Below are 15,057 nucleotides of genomic sequence, written 5' to 3' on the forward strand. Positions count from 1 at the left end.
CTGCTGTGCATAAGGTCAACAACTAAATGACATGCCACTTTAACAGCAGAAAAGAGCCTCACCAAGCCAGCCAACACAGATGTAAACAACATACAGCCGGTCTCAAACCCATTGACTATATATACTGTATATGCACAACAGCTACGGTGCACAATCACACACATTTAGCAAAATGAGCCAGCACTGTTTTTGCACGCGCGCGCGCGCACACACACACACACACACACACAACAGCTGCAGTCTTTGGTTAGGCGACACAAACAATGAGTTGGTTATTGTGCTTACCTTCCTGACACCTGTGCACCGCGAAGTCCTCCTCAGTGTGCTCCCGGTTCAATTTCTCTGCTCGTTCATCCTTAATGCGTAACACAATCAATCCACTCAGTCCCGCTTTCCCAATATAACCAGTCCACACAGTATCCTCGTCCCAGAATAACCAGTCCATTGGGCATCTCGTCCGGCTGCGCTCCTTAAAGTTTCCGCCGCTTAAGTGCATCCTGCAATCAAATGGTAGCACAGTTTTTGGTACAAATTTCGGTCAAAACAGGAGAAAGGCCTCCTAACGCTCTGGAAGTCCACTTCCCATGACCCAGAATGCACCTGTAGATCGCGCCATTGGTGGGTTTTAGTCACATGACCTGCAGGATGGGTGGAGATTGTGAATTAAATACCTGAATGATAAAGGTAAACACTAGTTTGTTTGTTTTTCCAACCAAATCGGAGTTGATGCTCGCCATAACCAATAATGACGTCATCGTTAATTTTACCGCATTGATTTGCTTTTTTTTAAAGACAATGCTCACTTACCATGGCTGTTTTATAGTTTATTTGTTTGCTAGGTGATACATGAGGTGCATTTCACTATAATACATCCACGATGAGGTGGCGCCATAATATGGCGGTTCCGATTCAAACAACACCCACAATGCACTGCGTGATGACGTCGGTTGTCAAGCTCTAGTGCACGATATCAATACATCCATGCACTATATCCATGGATCGACTACATCAGATACAAGATGATTCAAAAAAGAAAGTAGTACAAGAAAATTATCTGAAAATAAAAAGCAAACAAAAAAAAAACAAGCTTAAAAATGTAATCATTATGTAAAATAGCTTTAAATATACATGGGAAATTTCCCTAGCTATATATATGTAGATAGATAGATATTTAAATCAAATCTCTTGCAATTTGTTGGACATTTCTTGCCAAGTTACTCAGGGTTTAAAAGTTTACTTAGATTTGTTTGTATATATTTACTTTACATAAGACCTGCTTAACTTTAATGCAGCACAAGAAAAGTGAGGTCGATCCAGGTTTTAAAGGATTAAAGAAAAAGTAACGTTACTGGACTCTGGCAGCAGCATTCTGGTTGAGCAGCAGTTTTCCCAGTGATTTTTTTTCTCAGACCTGTAAAAACACCATTGCAAATGTCAAGCCTGCTGAAAATAAAGTACTTTTGTAAACTATTAGTTGTGATCTAGTTCTCCATGACACTTTGCTGATGAACTAACAGTGAACATGTAACTTTTCCAAAATGTCGGAAAAACCTAAATATGTGGATCTCGTGTCTTAACCCAACATTCTGGTTCAAACAGCAAGCAAAACTTTTTTTGTATAGCACATTTCATTCCAGGTGGAAGGATGATGTGCTGCACAAAGTGAAAGCTACAGGCACAAAACAAAGCTTTCAACTGACCATAAAAGCAAATCAAATCCATTAAAACTAATATTAAAAACTCATAAAAGGATAATTGCATTATAGAATAAACCAATAAATGACACAAAGAAATGAGATACAACTAATTTAAAAATAAGATAAAATCAAATCAAATAATAATACGAAAAGTAGACTATTATAAGAGGATAATACATATGAATTAAAATGAATAAAAATGATGACATGCAAGTAAAAGAAAAAGACTACATAGCAGATAAACCAACAAACCAGTAAAAGAAAAACACACCCAAGTTAAAACCAATAAAAGACATGAAATAACATAACACATCAAACCAGATTCCTGAAATGCACAGCTAAAGATGAATGTTTTCAACATAACTTTGAAGGTTGCACTGTTGGGGCCCTGATAATATCATGAGGTAACATGCTCTAGTGGCATGAAACATGACATCTAAAGGCACTTTCACCTGTATTTGTGGCGATCCAGGGATTTACCAGGCGACCTGTTCCACATGACCTTGGGGGTCAGCCTGACTCATAGCTCACAAGCATATCAGAGAAATAGTGGGGTGCCTTACTGTGTAAAATTGACTGGAAGCCAGTGATGTGCCTTCAGCACAGATGTTCAAATGTGGTCTGGTTGAAACCCTGGCAGCTGCATTTTGGAGGACATGCAGTCCGTCAGTGGTGGAAGAAGTATCCAGATCCTTTTTACTTAAGTATAAGTATTAAAACCACACTGTAAAAATCCTCTGTTACAGGTTACAGTCCTGCATTGAAAAAGTGCTTAGAGTATTCAGAGTAAAAGTATCAAATGCAGAAAAATCTTTTTTTTAAAAATGAAAAAAAACACCAAAAGTAAAAATTATTAGACACATTTAAAAAAACTAAACTTAAAACTAAAAGTAACTAAATAGTAATAATAGCAATAATAATAATAATAATAATAATAATAATAATAATAATAATAATAATAATAGCAATAATAATAATGATAATAATAACACCCCCAAAAAAATTACGAAAAAAAGTATTTTAAATTATTTTTTAAAAAAGGGAAAGACTTCAGTGTTTATCAAAGTAGTCAGTAATTAATTTTCTGTGAATCAGCAGATTTATCAATCAACTAATCATTGCTTCTGTTCTTGTATAAACTCTTAATAAAGTAATTTAATCGCTCACGAAACATCATATTTTATAATTCTTTTCCTTTTTTTATGCAAACATCTTAACCCGTAATGTAACTAAAGCGTTCAGATAAATGCAGTGTAGTAAAAAGTACAATATTTACCTCTGAAATGAAGTAGGGGAACATGAAAAGAAAATACTGAAGTACAAGTACCTCAAATTCTTATGTAAGTACAATACTTGAGTAAATGTTCACTCCACCACTGTAGCTGGTTAGTATTCCTGTGAGCAGTGCATTACAGTATTCCAGCCGACCAGAAATAAATACAAAAAGACAATTCACAGTGCTCATAATCATATTCCTCGAGGGATTCATAATTTTAACTGTTTGCTGAGTAGGCAGGTAGCTTGCCATAATAACCAGAAAAAAACAGTAGTATAATAAGGCTGTGTGTGTCTGAATTGCCCCCCAAAATCAGCTAATGAAGCTTTAGGTCTCATGAAGTAAAATTGAGTTTTAAGTGATTAAAAACGGAATGATAAATTACACTGCAGCACAACCCCCCAACCTCCAATTCCTTATTGAGAACCAAAGGTACAGATGCTGCCTTGCTATCTTTGTTAAGGTCCTCCCTCAAAGAATAATTTAAATCTAGGATTACTCTTTGGTCGAACTCAATTATTTCACTCAGAAAGAGAAATAGAAATCCTTTGCGAAAGTTTTTCAATAAAAGTTGTACAATGAAAGATGAGTCCAATAAAAGGCAATAACACTAGCACATCCTCATTAAAAAATGCTTTGTCATATTTCAACTCCAAAGGCAACGTAGGACCAGAAGACTTTTATTAACCCATTAGCATGCTAATTACTCCAGACAGAATAACAACACATGGAGAGATGGGTGTTCAGCCCCACCCGGCCATTTGAGTAGCGAGGAACGTGTCTCGAATAGTAGAGGTGTATATTTTCATGGCCCATTGCTCATTTCGACGAATTGTGGGAAACATGTCCAACTTGCTGCTGAAAAATGATATTGTCAGTGTAATGAGAGAGACGCATTAAGCAATCCTGGCTTTTACTGTTTGCAAACAAGCATCATTCATGATCAATATCTACGGCCATGAAAGGTGATCCTCCGAGCCTTTCTCAGAGGCTCGATTGATTTTTATTTTGTCTTACGTCTGAGGTTTATGAGTATAGTTGAGTGCCATATAGTGCAAAAAGCCCCTTAAATGTTTCTTTGCGTTTAGCTCGGTCTTTGAAATACAGACTTGGCAGTTTTGTTAGATTTGATCCTCAATAACCTCAAATAGCTTAAGGCTGTTTCTTCCCCTGTTGCATATTAGAAAGGTTTTTAATATATTGCCTCTTAAGAGCAAAGGAAGGCAAGGAAAGAGCAGCAACGATGAAGAAAAGAAGCTGGCACTGCTGTTACCATTGTCCAGACATGGTTTATACTACAAAGTGGCTAGAATCATATAGGGTTCACTTAATGTGAAGGTAGCTTTATTTAGAGCATTTGTAGGTGTTTTGAATGTGTTACAGAAAAAAGCAATAAGACTTATTAACAAGGTGAATGTCAGATAACTTTCTAACAGGCTGTTTATCAGCTCACATGTGATGAAACTGAAAGAAATTTGTTGATTTAAAAACATATTAGTCATGTTTAAAGCCAGAAACAGATTATTACCCGAAAACCTTCAGAGGTTGTTCGTACGCTCGCACTACATTAAAGCAGACGTGTGTTTCAATATAAGGAGTCAAACTGTGGGATTCTCTGGATAATGACTTCAAATGCAGCTCAAATATAATTCAGTTTAAAAGAAGGTATAAAGAAATTCAATATGATTCGTGAGAAAAAGAAAGATAAATATAGAAAGGTTAGAGTCAAACTTTGGATTTTTTGATCCTGCGCCTGTAGAAGTCCTTTGGATGTCCATTTGGCCATTTGTATCTGTACCTACAGCAGCATCTGTTATTTAAGGAAGGGGCAGGTATTATACATTTTTTGCCTGCTCCTGTTTATCCAAAGAATGTGTAGAAGCATTATGAGAAAGGGTGTATCATGGGTTTTTGTTACTGTTTTGGAAATTACACACTGAAATCAGATATGAGTGAATATGAATATGAATTATTTTACCCATTACATACTGCCCACGTGTGGCATTATTATAGAAAATGCAACATGCAGGGAATAAATGTGGTCTATAATGATGGCATGAGACTGCCTCTTAAACTTCCACGATGGTGTGGTGCCAGCCAAATGTTTGTTGATGTTGTGTGCCTACCTGCTCTGCTTTAATATGAAATCTTACATAGTAATTCATATGCAGGCTTTCTTTCTCAGGAAATTGTGTTTATTCAGACCTTGACTAACCCCTGAGCTGAGCTCAGTCCAGTTTTCATCCAGACTGTGGAGCCACTGGCACTCCAGTTTGTTTGTGGGTGCAGTCCAAAAATTTTGTCTATTTAAATGAACTTGAATAATGCAGTGTTGTGAATTTCCTGTTTTTTTTTGTTTGTTTGTTTTGTTTTTTAAAAATAATATACTGTACCCATTTTATTTTTGCATATAGACTATTGCCTGTTTTTATGTAGCATGCAATAGACCTCATTCTTTCTCCTTAGTAAAATCATTATCATCATCATCATTATTATTAGCAGCAGTAGTAGTAGTATTAGTGCTAATATTAACACTATTATATTAAACAATACCTACAACCATCTATGAAGGGTTCCCCTCAGAACCCCCTATGAGAGATTCTACAGAGAACTCTTCTATGGTGTAATGGTTCTACCCAGAGCTCTCTCTGGGGTTTCTATCCAAAATCTTTCCACCTTCCAAGGGGGCTAACAAGAACCCGCCCAGGAGGTTCTACCAAAAACCCTTTTATATTCCAAAGGTTTGATCCAGAACCCTCCAAGACGGACTCTAAAAATAGCAGTTGATTACATTACCCATAGACATCTCTCCCATAATCATGGTTTGAGTTCTTTATGGGACTCTAAATCATATAAAGAACACTTTTAGAAGCAAACGGTTCTGGGTAGAAACTCAGTGCTTGAGGATGAACCCTTCTGGAACCTTTATTAAGAGTGTATAAAACAAGATGAAAGACATGACTTTTGTTCATGTACAGAAACACACCAGAGACCTACACGTGTGTTTCTGTGTGTGTTCGCAGAAGCTAGAGACAGAAAGACAAAGAGGGGGAGTTTAATGGAGTGTCCCAGGGCGAGGCTCCGTTGTTCCCCCTCATCAAGCACGCTGGCGGTGCTTTAGCCCCATAATGGCTACTGTGTGCCCTGAGCCACTACACGCTCCGCAGTTTCCTCTCACTCATTGCTCATTCTTATAGGCCAGGTGCATCCACATTCCATACTGGGGGGCGGGAGGTTGAGAGGATGCACTACATTAAGAGACAAGAGGCAAGTGGGTGCTGTGATAGGGAAGAAAAGAGATGCAGGGAGCAAAGGGGGGTGAGGAGAGAGGAGGTGGAGGAAGGGTGACTGGTGAGGGCGGGAGGGGTTTAAGAGGTGATTCTGGAAGGAATCACATAACAGCACAGTCTAATCACAGAAACAAACGGCTACCAGTCTCTAAGAGAGCAGAGCTTGCTCTTGTTATCATCTGGAATCAAGGCACATACATCTTACATCACTGATACTCGACCTACGGCCCAGGGGCCAGATCTGTTCGCTGACAGGATGTCAGGCGGCCCCTTCAGCCATTTTCTAATTCACAATAAAAATAAAGTAATTCACACTGGGAATTGTTTTTGTACTTCTAGTATACATAAGGAGACGGAGTGCATAAAAAAGCATCAAAATAGAGCTTGTGGAGGATTCCCCGCACAACCGACAAAGGTCCTAGCTAAGCCCCTAATGTCCTGAAATCTTATAAACATCCCGAAATCCTAGAAATGTCCTAAAATTGTAGAAACATCCTTCATCCTATAAATGTCCTAATTTCCTAGAAATATCCTGAAATTCTATAATATTCCCAAATCCCAGAAATGTCTTAAAATCCCAGAAATATCCTGAAATCCTAGAAATGTCCTAAAATCCAAGAAATGTCCCAAAATCCTAGAAATATCCCAAAGGCCTAGAAATGTCCTGAAATCCAAGAAATGTCATAAAATCCTAGGAACATCCTATGATCTTAGAAATGTCCCAAAATTCTGGAAAAGTCCTAAAATCCTACAAATATCCTGAAATCCTACAAATGTTCTAAAATGCGCGAAATGTCCCAAAATCTAAAATGTGTGTGTGTGTGTGTGTGTGTGTGTGTGTGTGTGTGTGTTTATTTGTGTCAAGACCATCTCTGACAGCAGCCATTCAGGAGAGAGGACTGATATTAGGCCAAGTGCAGAATGGTCTGGGGCAGCTGAATCCCTCCCTCATATATCACTGGCAGAATCCATTACAGACAATCATAACAGTGTCATTCAATCCACATGAGGAGGACATAAAAACAAAACTGAATAGGCTGCCAGTCTCCTCTCTCTAACACACACAGCCTCTCTGCCTCTGTATGTTTCTGTTTGTGGTCACTGGTTTATTCTCTCCATCTTTGTTTGATTTACAAAACCATTTTTTCATGAGTCGATATCCACATGAATAGAAATAAAAAACACTCAGAATTCAGATTTGTAAAGTACTGAATGCTGTTGTTATCTCTTTGATGGCATAAAAAGGTTTAGAGAGAAATCTCAGGTATAAGGATTGTTAGTGAACCCTGAGATGGCGCTCTAGTTATTTGTAGTTGAGCTTTTTTCTTGGTCTCTACTGCCCCCTAGTGATCATAAATGGACACATTGTGATTACAGTGATTGTAGAGGCAAAGGTTAACGCAGAAAGGAGTAATATCATTATAATTGGCTATATAAAACCGTCACCTGAAGACAGTGTGATTGTGAGGAACACCTTACCAGATTTTTCAAATAGAAACCTCCTTAAGTCAGGCAACCTGCAGTGTTGGCACAATACAAAGCGAAGGGAGGACCTGATCTTAACACGTAAATGTGACATATCTGAGTCAGCTGAGTGGCAGCAGGATCTGCGACACTGCACCGAGTGACCTCATTTCATATCACCCTCTGCCAGGGGAAATTGCCTGACTAAGCCGGATGTTTTCATCTTATCAGTCTCATAAATAAGCGTCATGCAAAATAAATAATGAGATAATGAATGATGACTGACACAGAACTGTTTTACAACCTAGAGATGACAGTAACATTTAACACCATTAACCTTTAGCTTGTTTTCCTTATTAAATCACACTAATCGGCTCTGATCAAAATAATAATTGCTTTATTGCAGGGTGATACAACGTACTGTCCTAACCCAATCTGTAACCACAGTTGTTTGTTTGTTTGTTTGTTTCGTATGTAAGGGAAAGGAACAAGGGATATGGTGAAAATTAACTATCTCCTTTTACTTTTTTTTTTTTTTTTTTACCAAATACCTCAATATCAGTATTGCAGCAATATTTTAGGGTTGACTACAGGTACTTTCACAACATTTTTACACTATGAGATTTTTTTGATAATCATCAGTGATGTGATTTGGATATAAGGACTATGTGGTTAAAGGAAAATTATTTAACGGCTGGAACAGTCTGGCAGTTCGGAAAGTTATATCACTTTACTGTAATGCAGCCTTTAAAACCAGGAAAAGACGACACTTACAGTATTATGACGATATCTAGTCAGGATATTGATATAATATAAATATATTACCCAGCCCTGGTTGAAACTTTACACTTTAATTTCCAGTTGTATAATGCGGCAACATTTTGGTTAACATGTTGTTTGTTTTTGGTGGGTTTTTTTAAAATACATTTGATTAGGGTGAGAAAAACATCACATCTTGTCTTAAAATACCAGTTTTGGTCGTTACAAACACATCTGGGAATGTCCTGAACTGTCCTTAAAAAAGGACCACTTTTGTTGTTTTTGAACATTTGGTCTGCTGCTTGACAACTGTCTCACCAGCTAACACCATGCATCATTCCCTCCTCCTCTTTCTGATGAGAAACTAAGCTAATATATGTATATGTATTGCGCTTGCCAGCCAGTTTCGATTGTGTGTGTATACATGTAAATGAAAACTAAAGGCATGCTTTTTTCAGTAAAGAATTAAAATGTTGAAAAAAAATGTTGATTAGGATTTTACTAAAAGATTTCAACAGCAAGCAAGACATGTGATGTTTATAACTTAACCAAAGTTTTAATTAACAACAGATAACGGTTTGGACAATTTGAACAGAATTAATTGGAAAGTGGAAACTTAGAAAATAAGGTGTGGGTTAAAAATAACCGAAGTGATCACTGCATCTCTAGTTCTGCACCTGACTTTCTCTCATCGCAGCTTTCTTTGTGCCAAACCCTAATGGTTCTTTTTTGAACAGGTGTGAAAGTCCTCACCATCTCTCCACCTCACAGACCTGTCCCCTTTATTTGCTCCTCTGTCTTCACAGGCTTCATTGTCTCCTCAGCTCAGATAAGAAGTCTATTATGAGCTTCCTTTAAAATTTACAAGGGCTGCAGTATGACCATCATCAAACTCAAGGTCCTTTCAAGTGCTCTGGCTTTACACACTCTTTTCCTTTCTCTCCCTTACACACTGCACCTATCAGTCTGAGAGGGATCTTTTAGCTGCCTCTCTCTTTAGAAACATCTTATCAGCCCAGATAGTTCAGATTAATGACCAGCCAGAGCACAAAGACACACACAGACAGAACCATTTACAACCGTCCACTCTCAAATCAGGCACTATTGAAAAACACCATTTATTACTGCAGTCATTTTCTCTCATATCTAATCTCCATTAGAAAGAAAAACACCTTTTCAAACCTGAATACAACTCCTAACTAAAGTAGTTTCTGTTAAATAATGTTGAGTGCACAATGTGGACCATTGTATAACTATGAAACAGGTACTAAATCTGTGCCATATTTCCTCCTACTGGAGTTGGATGTTTGGCAGAAGACACTAATTATCACTCAGCCAAATCTGACAGAAACAGTTACTCTGAAATTGCTTCTACTCTCTACTTTTCTATGCCTTTTAGAAAAACAACACGCAGTTATATTTGCTGCCCTTCTTACAACATTCAAAGCCAAAAAGCAAACACTTTACTTGGTGGGGTTACTTTTTTCTGATCTTACTTTCTGTTGTCTTTTCTTTTTTATTTACCACACTGTTCTGTGTCATGATATAATCCTGATAATCTCACTGTAGGTTATTCGGCCAACAGAGCCGTATGTAAGCCAAGGGGAGGGAGGGGCAAAGCTGCCCAGCGGCAGCAGTGGCACCGTGTGGTATAATAATTTCCTCCCGCTCTATAGGCTACTACATTCCTGGGGTTAACCCGTCTGCCTATGCTAGACACGCGTGTAAATGCATACTGCATATGTGCATGCAATGAAAAACACACAAGCAGATACACACCACAGACTCAGACATACTGTAAAATCACTTATAAACCAAGAGACGGTACACATTTGGTAAATGTCAGCAAGAATACATTTCACAAGCATAGATATACACACATGCACGCACAGGCATATTTTATCCACAACCACCTCTACTTCTCCTGTGAACTATTGCCAGGTCCCACAAACCAAAATAAGGAAATAACTCATATCCATTGTGTCGTTTATTTATACACTAAAACCACACAGAGAAGGCCCCAAGAATCTTATTTACTTGCTCATATTAGTGCTTAAACTCTTCAGTAGGTGAGCAGTCGTCAGTCAACAGTGCCCTCTGCTGGCTAATATGTTGTATTGCACCAAACGATTCTCAGCAGAAGCTCCAATAACAAACTTTAAATTCTCCCATAAATCTAATATACCCTATATACAACCTTATATGTTATATGAATATATGTTGATGGTGTGTCTCTTACTTTTTGTGTCATTTCTCATAGGTGATTTGCTTCCAGTATTTAGTGATTTTGTTAACTCTATTTGATCATAATGAGTTCAAATCAATATTTTCAGTTTAAATAAGTGATTTTTAAAAATACAAATGTATTGGGGTCCTGAAGGGATACCAGTCAAAATCACTCAATTCCACCTATGATGTTTTAATAGATGTAACTATTTATTTAGGAGTGTAATACATGCAACATTCACTTCAAATTAATCCATTGACTTCACAAATGGCACCTTTACTGAACTTTGCCGGTGAGGATGTTTGCACATTTGTTGTCCTTAAACAAGTTTTTTTTTACACTAATTATTGCTTATATTTTGCACTTAGGTTGGCTGGATGCTAGAAGGTAGAAGGTAGATTTATTTTAAACAATGTATAAAAAGTGAAATTAAAATTTTACCTTGATCCTGCTACATCTTTGGAGTTGAAGGATGTGTTTAATGTTAAGTATTTATTTTTACTAACATTTGAGTCTTATTGTACATGCAAATATGCATGTTTTTTTCTTTGTAATAGTATGCATCATCTGAGGATGACACTTGCAATTTCGTTTTGCTTGCATAATGACAATGAAGTTCTTGAAAGTTGAGTTCATGTTTGCCAAGGGTCCCAATTTAAAATGTTACACACTATCAGGGAGGTAGGGGCACTCATCCGTCAGTAAATGTCAGTCATTTTGAAGGAGACAGACATACTGTCAATGCAGCAGACACAGATTTCATGTGCTCTATCGACAACTACTGCTCTTCACTGAGGTCAGATGATACATTACATAACTTTATTGACTATCAAATTCAATTGATCGATTCAAGAAAAACTCCACCTGCTGCTGCTGACGTCCAACACTTGGCTGGAAATCTACTCAAAAAAGTTGTTGCCTTTGCTCCGGAAAGATAGTCAGGAAGGAAGCAAATGTTTGCTTCTCCTGTCACATACCAGTATGCCCAGAGCACAGAATAAGCCAAATTGTCTGCTTAAACTGCCTGCAGTATTTGAAAAGAACAAGTCACCACTTTTGTTCAGAATGGCATAAGGAAATCAGTTCATTCACACCTAAGCCTCTCTGTCATAAACAAAAGGTCTAAACCTGATTTAACAGATTTTGAATTTTAATTGTAGATACAGCGTCTGGACATGGGCTTTGTCCGATCCCTGCAGTTACATTGTGTACGATTTACTACCTCAGGAAATTTGAAAATGGCTGTAAAACTGTTTTTTTTTTTGTTTGTTTGTTTTTTTAAAAAATGGAACAGATTTGCTGTGCTTCAAATGTTGGAATAAAATGCAGAGTCAGTGCAGAAAAGGAGTGAAACTGTCATCTACAGGTAATACACTACAGGAATCACTGTGTCCATTCCACCTCGCATATTTTGGCTATAATAAGATGCCCAATATGAGAAATTTGCATTGACTCCCAGAAAAAAAGAAAACTACTTGCAAGTGTGTTTAACCCATTTATGTATGCTGTTTGACTGATGCTAAAATGAAAGTCATGTTCCCTCTGTTGACCTCTAGTGGTCGACTGCAGAAGCGCTCCCTCTCCTTCAGAGTAATACATCCCAATCTTTTTGGAACAAATAAAGCAGTCACCACTTGTGTTTTAAGAGGTTATGTAGTCACATTTCTCCTAATGTTACTCTACTTGTTATTTCAAAACATTGTTTGGTTAGAGGATATTTTTGAACTTTAGTGCACAAAGAGCAACATGCAATGACAACAGCTCCTGTGTCAGAGTATGTTTTCCCACCACAGGAGGTCAACATTTTCACCTTTTCAGTGGCTTCAGCCTGTGAATCTGCTATGCAAACTGACTGAATATCAATGAGTGACAGTCACATTGTCTACAATCTATACATGCACATATGCCTCTTAAACATTAAAAACAATAACAACCCAAAATATGACCTAACCATCTGCTCAGGGTTTTACCCAAACCTTAAATACTGATACATAACACGAAAAATACACTTTTTATTAGAGACTATGGGCTAAAAGAAATTGCTGAGGCCCCATAGTACATATATGAATAAAAACCTCTTTCTATGCAAATGTTTGAAAATAGAGAAATAAATTGACATGCAAATGTGTAGATTTGTGTGCATGCAGTGAATGTCAATGTAAAGCCATATGAGGTCTGTGCATGTATATAAAAACACGCTGAATATACAGCTGTTATGCCCTCTCTACTCTTTTCTGTCTGGAGCTCATCTTTTCTGTCACAGTAATTGAGTAACCTGTTGCAACTCAGCCAGGATTATAAGCTTTGGTAGCTTCTGTGTGTGTGTGTGTGTGTGTGTGTGTGTGTGTGTGTGTGTGTGTGTGTGTGTGTGTGTGTGTGTGTGTGTGTGTGTGTGTGTGTGTGTGTGTGTGTAGTGGGACGGAGGGGGTGTGCGTGAGTGTTTGTGCGTCAAGCCCTTGATCTTCTCTTCACACTTCAGAACCATCTCAGAAATCTGCTCACGCCCACCATCTGGTCCTCGATCATATACTGTACTTTGCATAGAAGACCTCATATTTGTGTCTGACAAATTATACTCTGCAGTACATCACTCATGAATAAAGGTGCTGCTTGGAAAACAGACACACACACACACACACACACACACACACACACTGTGAGCACAGGCACCTACTGCCAAAAATAGAATGGATTAGGAGGCAGTCCAAATATGAATGAGACGGAGAAACACATTAAAGCTCAATAATGTGGAGATGAAAAAAAAAACAGGTAATCCTGTTAGAGCACAAAAGGGGCAGAGGAAACTTTGCAACACAATTGCACTCTATGTGAAAGAACGCACTCACAATTAAATTGCATTATTGAGTGCAGGGACAGAGCTGAATAGGACTCCTAACCCGAGAAAAGGAAAGGAAATAATTCACACGCTCACATCAGCAATGGCAGTGAATCATCCCTGAAACAACTGCAGGTGTGAGAGATTCATCAGTTAGCTCAAGGCTGGCTGGACAGGAAAGCAGGAGAGACAGATGGACTAGTTTAACCACACTAAGAGAGGCTGACCTTCCTCAGAGCGGGAAGAGGAGGGGAAAGTGACAGGAGCGTAGAGAGAGATGGAAAAGAAAGGGCGGTGTCAAAGACAGAGACGATGCTCTGGAATAGCTGTCATCAATCTTCAGTATCTCTGCAGACACAGAAATCTCAGAGTCTGAGCGGGATTGCGCCGTGTGTCAGACAGAGACAGCAGGAGAAAGAAAGCGTGAGCAGAGACTGACTGTATGATAGTGAAGCAGGTGTATGAGGTTAGAAAGCGTTCACACCAAAATCAAATACTGTGATGTGGAAGAAGAAATTGCTGAGGCCGAAGGGATGAGGAGAGGTAATTACACTCAAACACTGCAGGAAAATGCCTACTGATAAAATAACAAATAAACCTGTTACGAGAATCACAGATTTTCCTCCCTCCACCGTAGAAAAAACATTAACATCAGTCCATCCAGAGGCTGTGGCTGCCATCTGGTTTTTGTCCTATTTAGCTGACCTGTTACCAAATAGTGAGGCTGAAGAAGATACAGACAGGATTTTCAGTCTTTTTGAGATATTTTCCAAAACATGTTTTTATTAGATACTAATTACTTGTCAGTCCTCTTTTTCAAATCATTTAAATTAGCAGCATAAATAAATAAATAATCATCACTTAACTGGAAGCAGCCACCCCTCTACTTTAAACACCGAATCAGAGATACATGAAACATTTTTGAAGTTAGTTAGAGTTTTTCTATACGAGGACCTAAGGACTATTTAGCTGTGTCTGGCAACTGTTTATTACATATCTGCTGAACATTTAGGTTGTAGTACTGTTGTAGTACTGTTTTCAACATTTGCTATATATTTTTTCTTTAAACAGCAGGCATGCACCTTGTCTATTACTGTTATTTTTTCCATTAATTTTATATTATTATGACTGTTATAATGATGATGTTTATTATTATTATTATTATTATCATTATTATCATTATCATGGGTGCACATTATTTAATACTAGACTTTGTTTGCAGAGGTGTGTATACATGTTGTTTTTTTCCCTTAATGTGCAAACTAGTAGAGTGGGGAAAGAAAACATTTTGTTACTATATCAACTTTCCCTGAAAAGAAACTTCAAATATGCAATAAAAAGCAGAAATACAAATTTTACAAAGTAGAGAATAGAAATTCAAATAAAGATATTGAAGATGTTTTTACACTGCAGGATAGCTTATAATAATTAATAATGGGCTTTCATGTAACTGCAAACAGATAGTATTAAACATCACAAAGTACCTGCTTACTAAAAGAACAGCAGCA

At 37.7% G+C, this 15,057-nt stretch overlaps 1 long non-coding RNA gene across 2 annotated transcripts in view; it reads right to left on the minus strand.

Annotated features, from left to right (window-relative positions):
- The window catches only part of LOC148190374 (uncharacterized), an 82,545-nt gene that overhangs the window by 53,386 nt on the left and 14,102 nt on the right, over positions 1 to 15,057 (minus strand). For both annotated transcript variants that reach the window (XR_015776217.1, XR_015776218.1), the window contains exon 3: positions 286 to 638. This is a non-coding gene — a long non-coding RNA (uncharacterized LOC148190374). The remainder of the gene's footprint in view (positions 1 to 285; positions 639 to 15,057) is intronic.

The sequence above is a fragment of the Plectropomus leopardus genome, chromosome 1 (genome assembly GCF_026936395.1).
Source record: "Plectropomus leopardus strain MGB_pleo_1.0 chromosome 1, ASM2693639v1, whole genome shotgun sequence".
In the NCBI taxonomy this organism is placed as follows: domain Eukaryota; kingdom Metazoa; phylum Chordata; class Actinopteri; order Perciformes; family Serranidae; genus Plectropomus; species Plectropomus leopardus.